This window comes from Anomaloglossus baeobatrachus, chromosome 1 (assembly GCF_048569485.1).
Source record: "Anomaloglossus baeobatrachus isolate aAnoBae1 chromosome 1, aAnoBae1.hap1, whole genome shotgun sequence".
In the NCBI taxonomy this organism is placed as follows: domain Eukaryota; kingdom Metazoa; phylum Chordata; class Amphibia; order Anura; family Aromobatidae; genus Anomaloglossus; species Anomaloglossus baeobatrachus.
This window is the reverse complement of record NC_134353.1, coordinates 895,139,693-895,161,071: the sequence shown is the minus strand read 5'-3', so window position 1 is coordinate 895,161,071 and position 21,379 is coordinate 895,139,693. Positions and strand designations below refer to the sequence as shown.

The 21,379-nt window shown below is 46.5% G+C and overlaps 1 protein-coding gene across 1 annotated transcript in view; it reads left to right on the top strand.

The window, feature by feature from the left end:
* Positions 1-995: 995 nt before the first annotated feature.
* The window catches only part of PHF24 (PHD finger protein 24), a 261,283-nt gene continuing 240,899 nt past the window's right edge, over positions 996-21,379 (top strand). Inside the window, exon 1 of the mRNA XM_075326812.1 lies at positions 996-1,372. The gene's annotated coding sequence lies outside the window, so the exon portion shown is untranslated. The remainder of the gene's footprint in view (positions 1,373-21,379) is intronic.

Genomic DNA, 21,379 nt, shown 5'->3' with positions numbered 1-21,379 from the left:
TAGGTTCGCCATCACTGCTCTAGACTTTGATCTCAGTTCAGTGATGTCCTTTTCAGAAGTGCACAAAACTGGCCGACGGCGCTTTTATACAGCACTGAAAAGATGGACACTGTTGGATCATAGTAGAGACTGAATTCATTTACCATCTTCCTTCAGGGGTTGTGTTTGAATGATGTTAGTCAAAGATTGACACGTAAACCCGAGTATAAGCGCTCAGCGTGGAGCGCAGGATAAATGTGATCCGAGCTTTACTGAGACATTTGCGAGTAAGAATGAATAAATGAACAGCAGGTCAAGAATTATTTTTATTTATTGTATTTATTGTTTACGCTGTTCTCCGTGTGATATAAGTGATAAGGCAGCTTTATTCTTTGTGTCAGTACGATTTTAGCGTTACCACATCTGTCTTTTTAATGTTTTGCCATTTATAGACAATAGAACGGCTCATGTACACGTCTTCTGAACTTCGGATCATGCACAGTGCGCCTAAAATAGCCGAGAAGCGTCCACCCTGCTTCTGAGGTGCACCGACGTGGCCAGAATGAGCCGTGCACATGCACAAATGCACAAATTTCGATGAGGTGGCGGTGACACTAGCTCATGGAAACTATGCTATTCCACCCACATAATATCACATAAAAAGGGCTGACTAATCTGGAGAAATAACGACCCTGCGACTAGTCAAGGTCATAATTAGCATAGCAAGGCTTATAAGTAGTTGTTTTTTTTTTTTAAACATTCATATTAGTGAATAGCGTTACACAGGGCTGGTTAGGGAGGGAATTTGGGCATACAGGGATCAATGCTGCTGGGTTGGAGAGCAGAGGGAGCCGGACAGGTTCCCTTTAAGGTTCTTTTCTTGCATTCATCCTTTTCCATTGGACTCAAGGCTCCTTTAATGAAATGACGGCAGACGCGCAGCTTTGTAGTGACGTCTGAGATAGGAGCAAAAGATCACTGGTGTCGGCTGATTCACTCACAGGGGGGCTGCGGCAGCAGCACGGAGAATGATATATCCCTAATTGGAAGCGATTATCTGTCATAATCTGAGCTGTTTTTCCTTTCTGCCCTGGGAGATGCGGATAATTCTCTGTGTTTATTCTGTGAAGTAATCACCAGTCTCTCCAATTCTTCTTCAATAATAAAGCGCCGTGTCCCCCGCAAGAGACGTAAAATCAGAAATGGGAAGTAACAAGCTCGAATCCATTATACCACCATGATAATAAAATTCTTTTGCACAATTTATGGAATAATAACGAGTCTTCGGCAGCACAGTGGAACCGGAGAGAGTTTACCATCCTCCTCCGGGATCATGATGGGAATTTACAAAGAATTCTGAGCTGTAATTTCTTAAATGAACCATCTATTATAGGTTGGTTTCACGCATGTTTCCAAAAATGAATTGTTTCTTTCATTTTTCTGGCCTATTTTGACCCAGATCATAGTTGTGAGGCAATAAAAGCACATTATTGGAGAGGGTCTTTTTTTCCAGAAATGCCATGCTGTAGATGTAGTGTTTTTATGCATATTATTATAGTTTGCCATGCTCTAGATGTAGTGTTTTTATCCATGTTATTATAGAGTTTGCCATGCTCTAGATGTAGTGTTTTTATGCATTTTATTATAGAGTTTGCCATGCTCTAGATGTAGTGTTTTTATGCATTTTATTATAGAGTTTGCCATGCTCTAGATGTAGTGTTTTTATGCATTTTATTATAGAATTTGCCATGCTCTAGATGTAGTGTTTTTATGCATGTTATTATAGAGTTTGCCATGCTCTAGATGTAGTGTTTTTATGCATTTTATTATAGAGTTTGCCATGCTCTAGATGTAGTGTTTTTATGCATTTTATTATAGAATTTGCCATGCTCTAGATGTAGTGTTTTTATGCATGTTATTATAGAGTTTGCCATGCTCTAGATGTAGTGTTTTTATGCATGTTATTATAGAGTTTGCCATGCTCTAGATGTCGTGTTTTTATGCATTTTATTATTGAGTTTGCCATGCTCTAGATGTAGTGTTTTTATGCATTTTGTTATAGGGTTCTCTATAAGAAAAAATGCAGTTATGTACAGTCAGGTCCAGAAATATTGGGACAGTGACTGAATCTTCGTGATTTCAGCTCTGCAAGCCAATATTTTTTTTATTTTAAATGAAATAATTGAGATGTAATTGAAGTGGAGACTTTCAGGTTTAATTAAAGGGGTTGAATAAAAATATCCTGTGAAATGTTTAGGGATTGCAACCATTTTTTTACAAAGCCTCCTCACTGCAGCTGAACATCAGTTGTTGCTTGTTTGTTGGTCTTTCTGCCTTACATCTTAATCATGTGAAATGTAGCTCGATGGGGTTCAGATCTGGTGATTGACTCGGCCACTGAAGAATATTCCACTTCTTTGTCTTAAAAAACTACTGTGTTGCTTTTGCAGTATGTTTTGGGTCATTGTCCATCTGTTCTGTGAAGCGCCGTCCAATCAACCTTTCTGCATTTGGTGAAATCTAAGCAGAAAGTCTCGCCATGTGCATTTCAAAATTCATCCGGCTGCTTCTGTCTTCAGTCACATCATCAATAAACACTAGAGACCTAGGGCCATTGGAGGCCATGCATGCCCGGCCATCACACTGCGTCCACCATGTGTTACAGTGAATGTGGTGTGCTTTGGATCATGAGCCGCTCCAAGCCTTCTCCATACTTTCTTCTTTTCATCATTCTGGTTCAGGTTGATCTTAGTTTCATCTGTTCATACAATGCATTTTCAGAACTGGGCAGCTACTTTAGATGCTATTTGGCAAAGTCTAATCTAGCCTTTTGTTTTTAAGGCTGATTAATGGTTTGCACCTTGTGGTGAACCCGTTGTATTTGCTCTTTTGAAGGCTTCTCTTTAGTGTAGACTTAAGGCCCCGTCACACACAACGAGATCGCTAACAAGATCGTTGCTGATTCACAGTTTCTGTGACGCAGTAACGATCTCGCCAGCGATCTTGTTATGTGTGACACCTACCAGCGATCAGGCCCCTGCTGTGAGATCGCTAGTCGTTGCCAAATGGTCCGGACCTTTTTCTTTAAAGGCGATGTCCTGCTGGGCAGGACGCATCGCTGTGTTTCACGCCTACCAATGACCTCCTAACAGGGTCCCAATGCCTGCCGAGATCGTTATACAGGTCGCTCATCATTACTGTGTCGTTGGTAAGGCCTGACTGTGTGACATCTCACCAGCGGTTTCCCAGCGACTTACCAGCGATCCTTATCAGGTTGTGTCGTTGTTGGGATCGCTGATAAGTCGTTGTGTGTGACTGGGCCTTTAGATACTCAAACACCTATTTTCTTGAGAGTGTTTTTTTACTTAAGTGAATGTTGTGAAGGGGTTTTCCTTCACTAAGGAAAGGATTCTGTGGTCACTCACCACTATTGTCTTCCTTGGACATCCAGTCCTCTTAGAGTTTCCAAGCTCTCCAGTGTGTTCATTTTTTCCAGAATATACCAAACATTTCTGCTGTCTGATGGATTTCTTCTTTCGAGTTTCAGCCCAATGATGTCCTTTTTCTCCTCCATTGAGAATCCTTTTGACCACATATTGTGGGTTCACCACAATAGCTTCCAAATGGAAATGCCGCACCAGAAATCAGCTCCAGACCTTTTAACTGCTTAATTGATGATGGATTAGGGAATAGCCCATGCAGCCATTAAAGGGTTTCTGAGATAATTTTCCAATTACTTTTGGTGCCTTTAAAGGCAGTTACATGTTAAAGAGCTGTAACTCCTAAACCCTTACTGCAATTAGGAAGTGAATACGCTCAAATTAAAGCTGAGAATATGCACTTAAAAACACATTGAAAAGGTTTTGGTAAACAGATAAATGCCAAAATTTGTGTTACTGTCCAAATATTTCTGGGTCTAACTGTATAAGGAAAAATATAGCACCAAAACAGTTATTTAAAAAAATGCGTTTAAAAAAATCATGGACTTCTTACAAGTAAGAAAAATGCAGCCAAAAGAAAAACAATTAAGGAGATTTGGAGGAAATAGCAGAATCTAAACCACTAGCCTGACTGGTGAAGTGCTATAAATGGATCATACTCTAGAAAGCCTGAAGCACAATGTGTTCCGTGGTTGCTTCAATGACTTAAATGTTCATGAGACCCTCGGCATTCCGTCATTTCATGTAATTGCCAGAAAACTGAAGTGTTCAAAGTGATAATCCAAGTTTTGCCCCTAAGCTCTGATCATGGGACCACTGCTCCAAGCAGAGTCACCACAAGGCTGTCCTCCAACTGGGGAAAGACCGGCACCTAGTCACTTTTTGCACCCCCTGGCACTGAGCATCCATATGCTCTGGTTTCTCCCCTCTTGGCAGAGAAAAATGCTTATTTATAGTATGATCTTAAAGGGATTGTCCAGTCTTCTGAATCATTATAGCATGCACAGCACATGCTGTCCGAATACTCCTGTATTGCCGGCCAATGCGCACAAGTCTAGCTGAATGTGGCCAGACATATGCAAATTGCATACTTGCAGTCAATACTGGAGAACCTTGACAGTGTGTTGTGCGCACACTGTCAGGACTCAGAAAGTCTACAGTCACATAAAGTGAAGAAGACCAGACAAAAGCTTTAAGGCTTGTTATTCAAAAACTTATTTCTTGCATAGACTATATTTTTGAAGAAAAAACAAAAAGCAGCACCAAATGTGCACTACAGCACTAAACATTCCAAACTGTACTTATTTTAAAAATTTTGAGATTTTTGGCAAAAAATTGCAATTTCTTGAGCTGCTTCGCCACGTCACGGCAAATCTCATTTGAAGCAGTCCTACACTAAAATATTTTTATAAAATGTGCCATACGGCCTCACATATGAATAGTAGAACTGCTCTTAGCAGCACTCACCTGGTCTATTTCAATCTCGTACCCATGACTGAGTCATGGCTGTGGGCGGGACAGGTCCAAGCAAATGCTGCATGAAGTAAATAGCCTGTGGACAAAGCCTGATGACTTAATGTGAATAGTCACCAACCGCCAAAATCTAGACAGATGGAATACATCCCAAATTGGGGTGCAAAGCAAGGTGGAGGTCAACCACCGACCAATTCAATGAAGAAAAAACAAAAAGCAGCACCAAATGTGCACTACAGCACTAAACATTCCAAACTGTACTTATTTTAAAAATTTTGAGATTTTTGGCAAAAAATTGCAATTTCTTGAGCTGCTTCGCCACGTCACGGCAAATCTCATTTGAAGCAGTCCTACACTAAAATATTTTTATAAAATGTGCCATACGGCCTCACATATGAATAGTAGAACTGCTCTTAGCAGCACTCACCTGGTCTATTTCAATCCCGTACCCATGACTGAGTCATGGCTGTGGGCGGGACAGGTCCAAGCAAATGCTGCATGAAGTAAATAGCCTGTGGACAAAGCCTGATGACTTAATGTGAACAGTCACCAACCGCCAAAATCTAGACAGATGGAATACATCCCAAATTGGGGTGCAAAGCAAGGTGGAGGTCAACCACCGACCAATTCAATGAAGAAAAAACAAAAAGCAGCACCAAATGTGCACTACAGCACTAAACATTCCAAACTGTACTTATTTTAAAAATTTTGAGATTTTTGGCAAAAAATTGCAATTTCTTGAGCTGCTTCGCCACGTCACGGCAAATCTCATTTGAAGCAGTCCTACACTAAAATATTTTTATAAAATGTGCCATACGGCCTCACATATGAATAGTAGAACTGCTCTTAGCAGCACTCACCTGGTCTATTTCAATCCCGTACCCATGACTGAGTCATGGCTGTGGGCGGGACAGGTCCAAGCAAATGCTGCATGAAGTAAATAGCCTGTGGACAAAGCCTGATGACTTAATGTGAACAGTCACCAACCGCCAAAATCTAGACAGATGGAATACATCCCAAATTGGGGTGCATAGCAAGGTGGAGGTCAACCACCGACCAATTCAATGAAGAAAAAACAAAAAGCAGCACCAAATGTGCACTACAGCACTAAACATTCCAAACTGTACTTATTTTAAAAAAAATTTTGTCCACAGGCTATTTACTTCATGCAGCATTTGCTTGGACCTGTCCCGCCCACAGCCATGACTCAGTCATGGGTACGGGATTGAAATAGACCAGGTGAGTGCTGCTAAGAGCAGTTCTACTATTCATATGTGAGGCCGTATGGCACATTTTATAAAAATATTTTAGTGTAGGACTGCTTCAAATGGGATTTGCCGTGACGTGGCGAAGCAGCTCAAGAAATTGCAATTTTTTGCCAAAAATCTCAAAATTTTTAAAATAAGTACAGTTTGGAATGTTTAGTGCTGTAGTGCACATTTGGTGCTGCTTTTTGTTTTTTCTTCATTGAATTGGTCGGTGGTTGACCTCCACCTTGCTTTGCACCCCAATTTGGGATGTATTCCATCTGTCTAGATTTTGGCGGTTGGTGACTGTTCACATTAAGTCATCAGGCTTTGTCCACAGGCTATTTACTTCATGCAGCATTTGCTTGGACCTGTCCCGCCCACAGCCATGACTCAGTCATGGGTACGGGATTGAAATAGACCAGGTGAGTGCTGCTAAGAGCAGTTCTACTATTCATATGTGAGGCCGTATGGCACATTTTATAAAAATATTTTTGTGTAGGACTGCCTCTAATGAGATTTGCCGTGACGTGGCGAAGCAGCTCAAGAAATTGCAATTTTTTGCCAAAAATCTCAAAATTTTTAAAATAAGTACAGTTTGGAATGTTTAGTGCTGTAGTGCACATTTGGTGCTGCTTTTTGTTTTTTCTTCATAGACTATATTTTTGTAGCCATACACTTAGATGAATGTCATCCAGACTCGCCGATTTCCATCTAATTCCTAATCCTTTTCTTTTCAGGGCATATAACATTGGTGACACCTGTGCAGCCAAACGGGTCCTGAGAGATAAGAGGGCCACTGTCACCTACAAAGCTGCGCGCACACTCATATAAAGGGGTGCATTATTATAAGCTATAGGACTGCAAAGGGCCCATATACTGCTCCTGCACAGGGGCCCCTTCTGGCAGTGTCCGCCCTGTAGTGTGATGTCCATAGTGCGAAGAGCCGACATATGAGGGTTCTCCGGGGCCACTGGCAGCTCAGACACATTGTCCCTGTGTTATGTTCTGACATCAGTGGGGGGCACAGCCCCCACCACAGCTCAGCACCGGACCACCGGGGGCTACACCAAGTGTCTATAAGAAACCTGCATGTGATCAGAGCAATAGTGACCAATATGGTTCATTATTTACAGACAGTAAATCCCCCAGAGCTCCACATATATAATAAGAACATACTGAGCCGGCTGATCCGCAGTAATGTCAGTGAGCGCCAGATGGGTCATTACTGGGGAATTCAACCTATATCATTGCTCAGAATATCCTAGAAATGTGCGGAACTCCTCCTGTCTGCAATCTATAGCTGTGCATATATATATATATATATGTATATATATATATATATATATATATATATATATATATATATATATATATTTATTTATATATATCATCTCTATCCCATTTATATATCCATGATCTGTCTATCCATCATCCATATATTCTATCCATCTTTCTATCTATTCATCTATCTTACCAATCTCCTATCTATCTATCCATCCATTTATCCATTAATCTATATGTGGCGCCCTGGACAAGCCAGGTCATCACAGAACAACACCAACACACCCCACACTCCCGGTCAGGCACACCAAAGTCAGACAAAAACTCTTGTTGCCTTCCTCCAGGGGCTGATGTCCACACCAGGGGGTGGGCCAGGCGGTTGGTTCCGCCCACCGAGGAGTTCACAGTCCTGGAGGCGGGAAAAGCAGGCAGATAGCGTTTTGAAGTGAAAGTGAGAGGAGTGAAGTAGCAGTTGAGCAGACAGAAGTTGGTCCGGGTGTGTGGCCCGGACAGATCAGCAAGGTTGGCAGACGGTGGTGACCGTCTGCAGGAGTGGCCTATTGGAGCTTGCCGTAAGGACCGTGGACGGGCGGTGGCCCGGCGGTACCGGACCGGTACGCAAAGAGAAGCCAGCACCAGCCGGCAGGGGCTTACGGACCCCGGCAAGGCTAGGAGTCGCCGTGAATTTGCCAAATCCGTTAGCGAAGGGAACCTCCTGGGTTTCCCAGCAGCCAAGTCCCGACAGAAGGCAACAGTCCAACCGAGAGAAGGAAACACAGTCATCGCCAAGGCTAAAGTTCCCAGGGCCAGAGCCTGCAGGCAAAAGGGGCTCCTTCAGCACCCATCCAAGCTGGGGAGCGGGTTACCGGTGGGAACCCATTGGAACCGTACACGTTACACAGGTGCAGGGAAAGGCAGTCACCATCAACCTGCCGGGAGGAGAAACACCGCAGCAGTCTGTGGGACCCGTCCATCCAGCCGTTTGTTTTACCGGAGACTCTGTGTACATCATTGGCTGAGTGAGTACCACCGTGCCGTACGGCACAGCGCTGCCCCCGCGACCCTGCACCTCAACAGGCCCCGTAACCCGCCTGCCATCCATCCCTACCCCATCACCGGGCCCCGGGACAACCAGCCCCCCTACCCACGGAGGGGAGAACTAACATCCAGGCTGCTCCCTGTCATCCCTCCCAGGATCCCCGTCCAGAGCAGCGGTGGTGTCACCAATCTCACCACAACCGTGGGTGGCGTCACGGACAATATCAAATCCCCACAATCAAATCCCCTTTTCACTCACGGGCGAGGAACGCCGCTCGAGTCCCCGGGATCCGGCCCACCGCTCGAGCCACCACCGAGCAGCAGCAGCCGCAGCAGCAGCGGCCGGATCCGAGCAGTGGGAGAGCGCAGCGTCCCCTCCTCCGCCCTCGATAACTTGGCGTCACGAACAGAATCTTACCGCTCTGCCGTCTGGTAGAGGTGCGCCTTGTGACCGCCGGAGGTGTCCGGCCGAAAAATTGGAGAAGCCGCCATTTTGGGCGCGAAAAATTCCCGCTTGAGCGTCTCCTCGAGCAGTGGAGACGCGAAGGCCAAAACCCCGGCCCTGGAGAGGAGGAGCCGTAAAGAGACTAAGGGGGAACGGGATGGAAGATGTCGGCTCCCTAGTTTGATGCTAGCCCCGCGCCGACTGATGGAGCGGCGGCGCCCGCGGGGGCAGAGGAAGGTGAGATGGCTGCAGCCCCTACTCCGGTCGCCTGAGCAGCGGGCCCCAAGAATGCGGCAGTAATTCCCCGCGCGGCAGCTGACAGCGGCCCGCCGGCCGCAGGGAGGATGTCTGCCCCAGCAATCCGCTCGACCGTGACAGGAGTGGCGGCCGGTGCAGAAGACCCAGGGGGCGCCAGCTCGGGACAGGAGACGACAGATGGAAGTAGCTCGAGGGAAGATACGGAGTCCCTGTCGGAAGGTGAGGCCCCGCTCGTCATTCGCGCCTTCGGAGACACATGGATGGCACGCTGCAGGTACTGCCGGCAGTGGGGGCATTTTGCAGGTCAGTGCCCTGCAAATGGCCGGCCTTGAAGTAAGAAAAGTTAAAGCATGGTAGCGGTTCCCGGTTACCTTGCTGTCGGTCCCCATTGGGACTCTGCTGACGTTCCAGACGGCCCTCAAGGCTAAGGAGTCCGGTTGGAGGAGCAGTCGTACCTGCATCATCGGCAGCTGAAAATGGAGTCCTGTGGGACAGTGTCACCCCTGTGTGAGGGTGGCGTTGGGGACTCGTGCTGTTCGATGGTGGACTGTGGGAAAGCTGCAGGAGGAAGCTGTACCGGAGCCCGGTGTTGTGGATGGCCCCTGGGACCCAGCTACCAGTCCCCGTTGGGACCCTACGGCAAGTCTCCGTAGGACCCTACAGTTTTTGTTGTGGTAGCCTGTTGGCTACGAAGCACTGTTGTCCCCGTGGGGACTGTTTACATGTATGCGTAGGAACTACTACGGACAAGCCCGAGAACTGGCAGGGCAACCACGAACTTGTGGTTTGTAAATAAAAATGTGTTTTATGGCTTTACCGTAACCGCCTCCGGAGAGGCTGAGTTGGAGGATGGGCCTGGAGGGAAGTGATGGCCCAGGCCCGCCACTACCGCAACCGGTGGCGATCCTCCGGGGGTTTCAGGGGTTCCCCATGGACGTGGGTCCCCTGAAAAGGACAGAATCCGCTCGGGTAACTTGTGCTGGACTGAGGTCAAGGGGTGCTGCCTGTTTGCTTAGGGGCAGCATCAGGACAAGGTTACTTGGGTGGGAGAGAGCGGAAGCCGTTACCGTTTAGCTACATTTAAGTAACCATGCCTCCCGATGTGGGAAGATGTTATTATAATTGTAACCTGTTTACCGTTTATCTTTTTCAGTTTGTGAAAATAAAACCGGTGATGGACGGGCAGCCCGCGGACGGTCTGCATTTTACTAAGGGGGAATGTGGCACCCTGGACAAGCCAGGTCATCCCAGAACAACACCAACATACCCCACACTCCCGGTCAGGCACACCAAAGTCAGACTAAAACCCTTGTTGCCTTCCTCCAGGGGCTGATGTCCACACCAGGGGGTGGGCCAGGTGGTTGGTCCCGCCCACTGAGGAGTTCACAGTCCTGGAGGCGGGAAAAGCAGGCAGATAGAGTTTTGAAGTGAAAGTGAGAGGAGTGAAGTAGCAGTTGAGCAGACAGAAGTTGGTCCGGGTGTGTGGCCCGGACAGATCAGCAAGGTTGGCAGACGGTGGTGACCGTCTGCAGGAGTGGCCTATTGGAGCTTGCCGTAAGGACCGTGGACGGGCGGTGGCCCGGCGGTACCGGACCGGTACGCAAAGAGAAGCCAGCACCATCCGGCAGGGGCTTACGGACCCCGGCAAGGCTAGGAGTCGCCGTGAATTTGCCAAATCCGTTAGCGAAGGGAACCTCGTGGGTTTTACAGAAGCCAAGTCCCGACAGAAGGCAACAGTCCAACCGAGAGAGGGAAACACAGTCACCGCCAAGGCTAAAGTTCCCAGGGCCAGAGCCTGCGGGCAAAAGGGGCTCCTTCAGCACCCATCCAAGCTGGGGAGCGGGTTACCGGTGGGAACCCATTGGAACCGTACACGTTACACAGGTGCAGGGAAAGGCAGTCACCATCAACCTGCCGAGAGGAGAAACACCGCAGCCGTCTGTGGGACCCGTCCATCCAGCCGTTTGTTTTACCGGAGACTCTGTGTACATCATTGGCTGAGTGAGTACCACCGTGCCGTACGGCACAGCGCTGCCCCCGCGACCCTGCACCTCACCAGGCCCCGTAACCCGCCTGCCATCCATCCCTACCCCATCACCGGGCCCCGGGACAACCAGCCCCCCTACCCACGGAGGGGAGAACTAACATCCAGGCTGCTCCCTGTCATCGCTCCCGGGATCCCCGTCCAGAGCAGCGGTGGTGTCACCAATCTCACCACAACCGTGGGTGGCGTCATGGACAATATCAAATCCCCACAATCAAATCCCCTTTTCACTCACGGGCGAGGAACGCCGCTCGAGTCCCCGGGATCCGGCCCACCGCTTGAGCCACCACCGAGCAGCAGCAGCCGCAGCAGCAGCGGCCGGACCCGAGCAGTGGGAGAGCGCAGCGTCCCCTCCTCCGCCCGCGACATATATATCCAACATCCATATATTCTATCCATCCATCTTCTATCTATCTCTATTTATCTTATATTTATCTATCCATCTATCCATCCATCTCCTATCTATCTATCCCTCTTTTTATCTATATCCTATCTATCTATCCCATTTAAATATCCATTATCTATCTATCCCTCTATCTATCTATCTATCCCTCTATCCATCTATCCCTCTATCTATCTATCTCTATCTATCCCTCTATCTATCCCTCTATCCATCTATCCCTCTATCCATCTATCCCTCTATCTATCTATCTCTCTATCTATCCCTCTATCTATCTATCCATCTATCTATCTATCCCTCTATCTATCTATCCCTCTATCTATCTATCCCTCTATCTATCTATCCCTCTATCTATCTATCTATCTATCTATCCCTCTATCTATCTATCTATCTATCTATCCCTCTATCTATCTATCCCTCTATCCATCTATCTATCTATCTATCTATCTATCTATCTATCTATCTATCCCTCTATCTATCTATCCCTCTATCCATCTATCTATCTATCTATCTATCTATCTATCTATCTATCCCTCTATCTATCTATCCATCTATCTATCCCTCTATCTATCTATCCATCTATCTATCTATCCCTCTATCTATCTATCCCTCTATCTATCTATCTATCCCTCTATCTATCTATCTATCTATCTATCCCTCTATCTATCTATCTATCTATCTATCTATCTATCTATCTATCTATCTATCTATCTATCTATCTATCTATCCCTCTATCTATCTATCCCTCTATCCATCTATCTATCTATCTATCTATCTATCTATCTATCTATCTATCTATCCCTCTATCTATCTATCCCTCTATCCATCTATCTATCTATCTATCTATCTATCTATCTATCTATCTATCTATCTATCTATCCCTCTATCTATCTATCCCTCTATCTATCTATCTATCTATCTATCTATCTATCTATCTTTGTAATCCAAAGATTGGGAGCCACACTTCAAGGTCAGATGTGAGTACACAGATGTTATTCAGCCTGTGTAATATTTTGGCTCAGGATGGCAGAGCTGTTCTCGTCCTCCTGCCTCATTTTTTGGATATGTATAGAAGAGGTCTTGGTGATTGCTGTGGGGGCTTTGCACCCATTTTTGAACTGAATGTTCCTTCCTTCCTTCCTTGGTAATACAGGATAATCAGACAATGACGCAGAGATGTAGCAGAGCGGATTGTTTTTCCTGTAGTTTACTTTGTCACCTCCATACGCAATGACAGGGTTGAATCCTGCTTCTGTTTGCTACAAATGTAACTCTTATCCTCATTTATACACTGTTTCCACTGTGTGAATGAGGCCTGAGTCCTTTCTTCTGGGTGACTTCTCCTCTGGGCCCTGTGGCTGAGGTTCTGCGGCCGGTGCAGGATGGATTCCATTTTTTTTTTAGGTAATTCTCAGAAATGGATCCTACAGGAAAATGAAATATATGTGGAGGACTTACACCGCTTCCGGCTCCGGGATCCATTTCTGGCTTTAGCTCTAAAAATGTGTGAAAAACAGAACTGGCAGCTCAGATCCTCACAATCCCAGAACATGATACAAATGTAAGACCTGTTAACATTTATATATATAGGTTAAAAGACTGTTTGGTGGACTTCCTTGTGTTATGCTGCCACCTGCTGTCAAAACAGAGAACAGCGGGCAAAAGTCCTACTGCTCGAGTGACTGGTTCAGTCTGGAACAGGAGGAGGAGGAGTCTACTTGTGGCTGTGTTTTGCAGAGAGGAGTGTGCTCAAGTGGGCTGTAAGATAGAAGGCCTGAATCTGCCCTGTTTTCCGAGGTCCAAGTACCTTAGAGTGTTGCGTGGTGTCCCCCCCAAAACACAGATCCAAAGAGGCTGGATGTGGAGCGAGGGGCCAGACAGCACGTGCAAATTACAGATCCAAAGAGGCTGGATGTGGAGAGCGAGGAGCCAGGCAGCACGTGCAAGTTACAGATCCGGGACAAAGACTGAACTTTAGAGGTGTCTGCCGGCGGAATACGGGCCCCAACGGTGACGAGGTACCCCACGCTGAAATCTGCAGTTAAGTGTGCACACTACTTTTAGTTAGGGACAGATAGGAAAAGACTCTGCACTGTGTTATAAGAGTAAGATAACAAGGACTTTTTTTGTTTAATAAGGATTTCTGTGTTTTGCTTTTGGGAGTACAATCTGAGGCTTCCTATCTTTGACAAGTTATTCAAAGTAGTTGTATGTATATTGCATTATCTCTACTGCTGTGCTCCCTTCCCTCACTTTTCCTCCACCTGTGTTGTGCAATACATTATTAAATTTGCATTGATTAACCCCCGTGGTTCCGTGCAGTCCTTGCGTATCCCGTTACCTGCAGGTTATTACACAAACACCATAAGACATCTGTGATAAACTCAGCACTGCTACATCTGATGGGTGATGGCGAGCAGAGCCATTACACAGTGTGTGCTGCGCTGTCCGAGGTGCTGAACCCAACCGTACAGCGTCACCGCCAGTAATATACCAGAGACGAGCGGGATTATATTCTGCCAGATGAGGATTATTCAGCCTCCATCTCCTCTTCTCCTAAACTCTGCACAACTATGACTGCCCTTAATAGAGTCGTCCTCTTCCCCTCCATTATATAGTTTACGTGAAAATAAGAAGCCTTGTCCTATCTTATCGCACAAATTATCTTCTTCTCCAGGATTCTCAATTCACATCGACGTCACGCGGCAGCCGGCCAATAGAAGCGGAGGGGAGGAGATGAGCGGGACGTAAACATCCCGCCCACCTCCTTCCTTACGCATAGCCGACGGGAGCTGTGGGACTGCAATGTGTGCTACCCCGGGTACGATGAACAACCTGACGTTCAATTTTTAGGAATTGAACGACGTGCATGCGATGAACGTTTTACGATTCAATCGCACATAGCTGTTACATGCTACAATGTAACTTACAATGTCGGATGTGCGTCACTTACGATGTGACCCCGCCGACACATCGTAAGATATATTGTAGCGTGTAAAGCGCCCTTAATTCTGTTGCTTCCTTTTAGTGAATGGATCTTCGGCAGTGTCATCTGAATCATGGTTTTGGGAGATTTAGATGGAAACCCTGATGTAAGTGCTCGGCGTACAGCGCAGGATAAGTGTGATCAAAAATGTTATGTACAGTTAGGTCCAGAAATATTTGGACAGTGACACAAGTTTTGTTATTTTAGCTGTTTACAAAAACATGTTCAGAAATACAATTATATATATAATATGGGCTGAAAGTGCACACTCCCAGCTGCAATATGAGAGTTTTCACATCCAAATCGGAGAAAGGGTTTAGGAATCATAGCTCTGTAATGCATAGCCTCCACTTTTTAAAGGGACCAAAAGTAATTGGACAAGGGACTCTAAGGGCTGCAATTAACTCTGAAGGCATCTCCCTCGTTAACCTGTAAACAATGAAGTAGTTAAAAGGTCTGGGGTTGATTACAGGTGTGTGGTTTTGCATTTGGAAGCTGTTGCTGTGACCAGACAACATGCGGTCTAAGGAACTCTCAATTGAGGTGAAGCAGAACATCCTGAGGCTGAAAAAAAAGAAAAAATCCATCAGAGAGATAGCAGACATGATTGGAGTAGCAAAATCAACAGTCGGGTACATTCTGAGAAAAAAGGAATTGACTGGTGAGCTTGGGAACTCAAAAAGGCCTGGGCGTCCACGGATGACAACAGTGGTGGATGATCGCCGCATACTTTCTTTGGTGAAGAAGAACCCGTTGGCAACATCAACTGAAGTCCAGAACACTCTCAGTGAAGTAGGTGCATCTATCTCTAAGTCAACAGTAAAGAGAAGACTCCATGAAAGTAAATACAAAGGGTTCACATCTAGATGCAAACCATTCATCAATTCCAAAAATAGACAGGCCAGAGTTAAATTTGCTGAAAAACACCTCATGAAGCCAGCTCAGTTCTGGAAAAGTATTCTATGGACAGATGAGACAAAGATCAACCTGTACCAGAATGATGGGAAGAAAAAAGTTTGGAGAAGAAAGGGAACGGCACATGATCCAAGGCACACCACATCCTCTGTAAAACATGGTGGAGGCAACGTGATGGCATGGGCATGCATGGCTTTCAATGGCACTGGGTCACTTGTGTTTATTGATGACATAACAGCAGACAAGAGTAGCCGGATGAATTCTGAAGTGTACCGGGATATACTTTCAGCCCAGATTCAGCCAAATGCCGCAAAGTTGATCGGACGGCGCTTCATCGTACAGATGGACAATGACCCAAAGCATACAGCCAAAGCTACCCAGGAGTTCATGAGTGCAAAAAAGTGGAACATTCTGCAATGGCCAAGTCAATCACCAGATCTTAACCCAATTGAGCATGCATTTCACTTGCTCAAATCCAGACTTAAGATGGAAAGACCCACAAACAAGCAAGACCTGAAGGCTGCGGCTGTAAAGGCCTGGCAAAGCATTAAGAAGGAGGAAACCCAGCGTTTGGTGATGTCCATGGGTTCCAGACTTAAGGCAGTGATTGCCTCCAAAGGATTCGCAACAAAATATTGAAAATAAAAATATTTTGTTTGGGTTTGGTTTATTTGTCCAATTACTTTAGATCTCCTAAAATGTGCAGTGTTTGTAAAGAAATGTGTACAATTCCTACAATTTCTATCAGATATTTTTGTTCAAACCTTCAAATTAAACGTTACAATCAGCACTTGAATTCTGTTGTAGAGGTTTCAAATCCAATGTGGTGGCATGCAACGCCCAACTCGCGAAAATTGTGTCACTGTCCAAATATTTCTGGACCTAACTGTAAAATGTTCCCAATAAAAGCTTCAACTCAATCCACACAAAAAATCTCCACTCATCTCCATCATCTGCCAATGGAATTATATGGGGGTTTTACAATACGAGTGAGGCCTAAAACACACATCCGTAAAAACCACGTCCGTGTAAAACGGGCCGTTTTTCGGTTCCGTTTTCCATTTTTTTAGGTCCGTTTTTATGGGATGTGTGGCCTGCGTGTGTATCCGGTATGCTAGCCGTCTGTGCATATGGAATGTCCGTGTGTGCGTGAGTGAAATAACTGACATGTGTGTGTGTTGTCCGTGTGAAATGTTCCGTGTGTGTGTGTGATGCACAATGTCATTGATACATGTCGGCAGACAGCAGACAGAGTTGCACGATGAGAATGAACTCGGGTGAACTTCACCCGACTTCATTGTCATGCCGCGGCTCTGTCTGTGTGACGCGTACTGATTAGCGGTCACCCGTGAACGACTCACCGGTGACTGCTAATCCCCTGAGTGACTGAATTGAGCAGCCCTCTCTCATACTTACCGTTCCCCGATCTCCGGCGCGGCGCTGCATGGCTGTTATAATAACTCCGGCGGCTTTTACTATTTTGAAAAAGCCGGCCGCTCATTAATCAATCTCGTATTCCCTGCTTTACCCGCCCACAGGCGCCTGTGATTGGTTGCAGTCACACACGCCCACCACGCTCAGTGAAAGCTGTGTCACTGCACCCAATCACAGCCGCCGGTGGGCGTGTCTATACTGTGCAGTAAAATAAATAAATAAATAATTAAAAAAACCGGCGTGCGGTCCCCCCCCATTTTAATACCAGCCAGATAAAGCCATACGGCTGAAGGCTGGTATTCTCAGGTTGGGGAGACCCACGTTATGGGGAGCCCCCCAGCCTAACAATATCAGTCAGCAGCCCCCCAGAATTGCCGCATACATTATATGCGAGAGTTCTGGGACTGTACCCGGCTCTTCCCGATTTGCCCTGGTGCGTTGGCAAATCGGGGTAATAAGGAGTTAATGGCAGCCCATAGCTGCCAATAAGTCCTAGATTAATCATGTCAGGCGTCTCCCCGAGATACCTTCCATGATTAATCTGTAAGTGACAGTAAATAAACACACACACACGAAAAAATCCTTTATTAGAAATAAAAAACGCTAACAAAGTCCTTCATCACCAATTTATTAACCCCGACAAAGCCCTCCATGTCCGGCGTAATCCACGGACCTCCAGCATCGCAGCCAGCTCTGCTGCATGGAGGTGACAGGAGCTGCAGAAGACACCGCCGCTCCTGTCAGCTGCACACAGCTAATGAGGTGAGTATCGCGATCAGCTGAGCTGTCACTGAGGTTAATAGCGGCCACCGCTGGATCCAGCGGTGGCCGTGAGTTACCTGACTGACAGCAGCTGATCGTGCTACTCACCTCATTTGTTGCGTGGAGCTGACAGGAGCGGCGGTGTATTCTGCAGCTCCTGTCACCTGCATGCAGCAGAGCTGGATGCGACGCTGGAGGTCCGTGGATTACGCCGGACATGGAGGGCTTTGTCGGTGTTAATAAATTGGTGATGAGGGACTTTGTTAGTATTTTTTATTTCTAATAAAGGTTTGTTCAGGTGTGTGTGTTTTTTAACTGTAATTTACAGATTTATCATGGAAGGTATCTCGGGGAGACGCCTGACATGATTAATCTAGGATTTAGTGGCAGCTATGGGCTGCCATTAACTCCTTATTACCCCGATTTGCCAACGCACCAGGGCAAATCGGGAAGAGCCGGGTACAGTCCCAGAACTGTCGCATATAATGTATGCGGCAATTCTGGTCGGCTGCTGACTGATATTGTTAGGCTGGGGGGCTCCCCATAACGTGGGTCTCCCCATCCTGAGAATACCACCCTTCAGCCGTATGGCTTTATCTGGCTGGTATTAAAATGGGGGGGGACCGCACGCCGGTTTTTTAAATTATTTATTTATTTATTTTACTGCACAGTATAGACACGCCCACCGGCTGCTGTGATTGGTTGCAGTTAGACAGCTGTCACTCAGCGTGGTGGGCGTGTGTGACTGCAACCAATCACAGGCGCCTGTGGGCGGGTAAAGCAGGGAATACGAGATTGATTAATGAGCGGCCGGCTTTTTCAAAATAGTAAATGCCGCCGGAGTTATTATAACAGCCGTGCAGCGCCGCGCCGGAGATCGGGGAACGGTAAGTATGAGAGAGGAGGGGGGAACTGACCGACAGACAGCTAGAGGGACAGATAAGACAGAGAGACCGACCGACAGACATAGAGAGAGACCGACCGACAGACATAGAGAGAGACCGACGGACTGAGGGAGAGAACGAAACAGAAAAAGAAAAAAGACCGACATCACATGAAAAAAGCAAAAAACGTACAGGGAGCAAACAGAGATGCGTCCGTGTCACTCGGACGTGCGCACAGACCCATTGACTTTTATTGGGTCCGTGCTGCGTGTTGCGTGCTGAAAATGGACATGCATCCGTGCAAAACGGAGACACAAACGTAGCACGCACACGGACACACGGACCTTAATGAAAAACGCACATATGTCCTCAAACATTAAATAACATTGGTGCACGTTTGGCCGTGTCTCCGGTATATACGGAAACGGACCAAACACGCACGTTTTCTACGGATGTGTGTTGAGGCCTAATACAAAGCATTTGGAAATGCAAAATGGCTCCCCCACAAAAAAATCCAGTGAAATCTTTGTTCCCAAATCGAAATCCTCCCTCCCTTCTGATTCCCACAGTATGCATAAACCACATTTACCATCCCCATGATTGGCATTATTGTGATGAAAGGAGCCTACTTAATTTATGGGGTGCATGTTTCCAGAAGTAAGAGCTGGGCATAATGTCCAGGCACTACAATGTACAGGCACTACAATGTACAGGCACTACAATGTCCAGGCACTACAATGTACAGGCACTGCAATGTACGTGCACTAAAGTGTCCAGGCACTACAATGACAGATTTGCAATTTTCTCTCAGCAACTCCATTGCTGCTTGTTCCTGGAAAACTCTCAGAGTCAATATCGTCGCTCCACCTGTAGATTAATTCCCAGAGGGCAGTAATTTCCAAAATGAAGTCACTTATGGAGATTCTGCTATTCAGGCATTTAGGGCTCTGTATATGGAGTCCGGAAACTATTCTAAGAAAATCTGTGCTCTAAGAGTCAAATAGCGCTCCTTCCCTCCCAAGCCCTGCCATGTAGCTAAGCAGTATAGCACAGCCACACCGGTGGACACAGACAGAAAAGGGCCCCTGTGCAGGAACAATATATGGGCCCTTTGCAGCCCCAGAGCTCATCAAAATGCAGAATTCCACCTTGTTTGGAGGGAGAAATGGGCCCCTGACCTCCTGGGCCCCTGTGTGGCTGCACAGGTTACACTAATGATATGTCCGACCCCGATATTGCTACATTCATAAGTAATATATCTTATGGAGCTAAAAAAAATTTTTTGTGGGTTTCTTTACGGCTCAACGTTCCAAAATTTTATGAAGCAAAAAGTACCTGAGGGCTCAAGGTGGCCACCACACCTCCAGATCAATTGCTTGAGTGGTGTAGCTTCCAAAATGAGGTCACTTGTGGGGGAGCTTAAGGCTATGTGCCCACGCTGCGGATTTTGCGCGGATTTTGCCGCGGATTTGCCGCGGATTTCCCGAAAATCTGCAGCAGCGGCACTTCCAAGCCATTTCAATGGCATTTTGGAAATGCTGTGTCCATGCTGCGGATTTTTCCGCTGTGGATTTGCCGCGGATTTTGATCCGGAAAAATCTGCAGCATGTCAATTGTTTGGTGCAGATTTGGTGCGGATTTTTGGTTTTGAATGGGGAAAAAAAAAAAAATCCGCATCAAAATCCGCGGCAAATCCTCGGGTGCGGATTTGCCGCGAAAGTCGCAGATTTTCAGGCAGAAAAATCCGCAGGTACATTCTACCATGGACACATAGCCTTACTGTTTAGGCACATCAGGGGCTCTGCAAATGCGACATAGCATCCACTAACCATTTCAGCCAAGTTTGCACTCCAGAAGTCAAATGGTGCTCCTTACCTTCCGAACTCTGCCGTGCGCTCAAACAGTAGATTTCCACCACATATGGGGTATTGGTGTACATGCAGCCAGCACCCTCCATTATTGTGTATACATGCAACCAGCACCCTCCATTACTGTGAATAAATGCAGCCAGAACCCTCCATTACTAAACAGACATGCAGCCAGTCCCCTTCATTACTGTGCATACATACAGCCAGCCCCCTTCATTACTGTGCATATATACAGCCAGCCCCCTTCATTACTGTGCATACATACAGCCAGCCCCCTTCATTACTGTGCATACATACAGCCAGCCCCCTTCATTACTGTGCATACATACAGCCAGCCCCCTTCATTACTGTGCATATATACAGCCAGCCCCCTTCATTACTGTGCATACATACAGCCAGCCCCCTTCATTACTGTGCATACATACAGCCAGCCCCTTTATTACTGTGCATACATACAGCCAGCCCCCTTCATTACTGTGCATACATACAGCCAGCACCCTTCATTACTAAGCATACATGCAGCCAGCACCCTTCATTACTAAGCATACATGCAGCCAGCACCCTTCATTACTAAGCATACATGCAGCCAGCACCCTTCATTACTAAGCATACATGCAGCTAGCCATTACTGTGCATACATGCAGCCAGCACCCTTCATTAATGTGTATACATGCAGCCAGCACCCTCCATTACTGTGCATACATGCAGCCAGCACCCTTCATTAATGTGTATACATGCAGCCAGCCCCCTCCATTACTGTGCATACATACAGCCAGCACCCTTCATTACTGTGCATACATGCAGCCACCATTCTTATGTGTAGAAGCATTTGACCTGGTTAGAGGATGAATTTCTGGGGTCTAAAGCCCCCAACAGAGCATCTGACGTAGAGAGACAAGAGACAAGGAATAGGAGGAGCCCT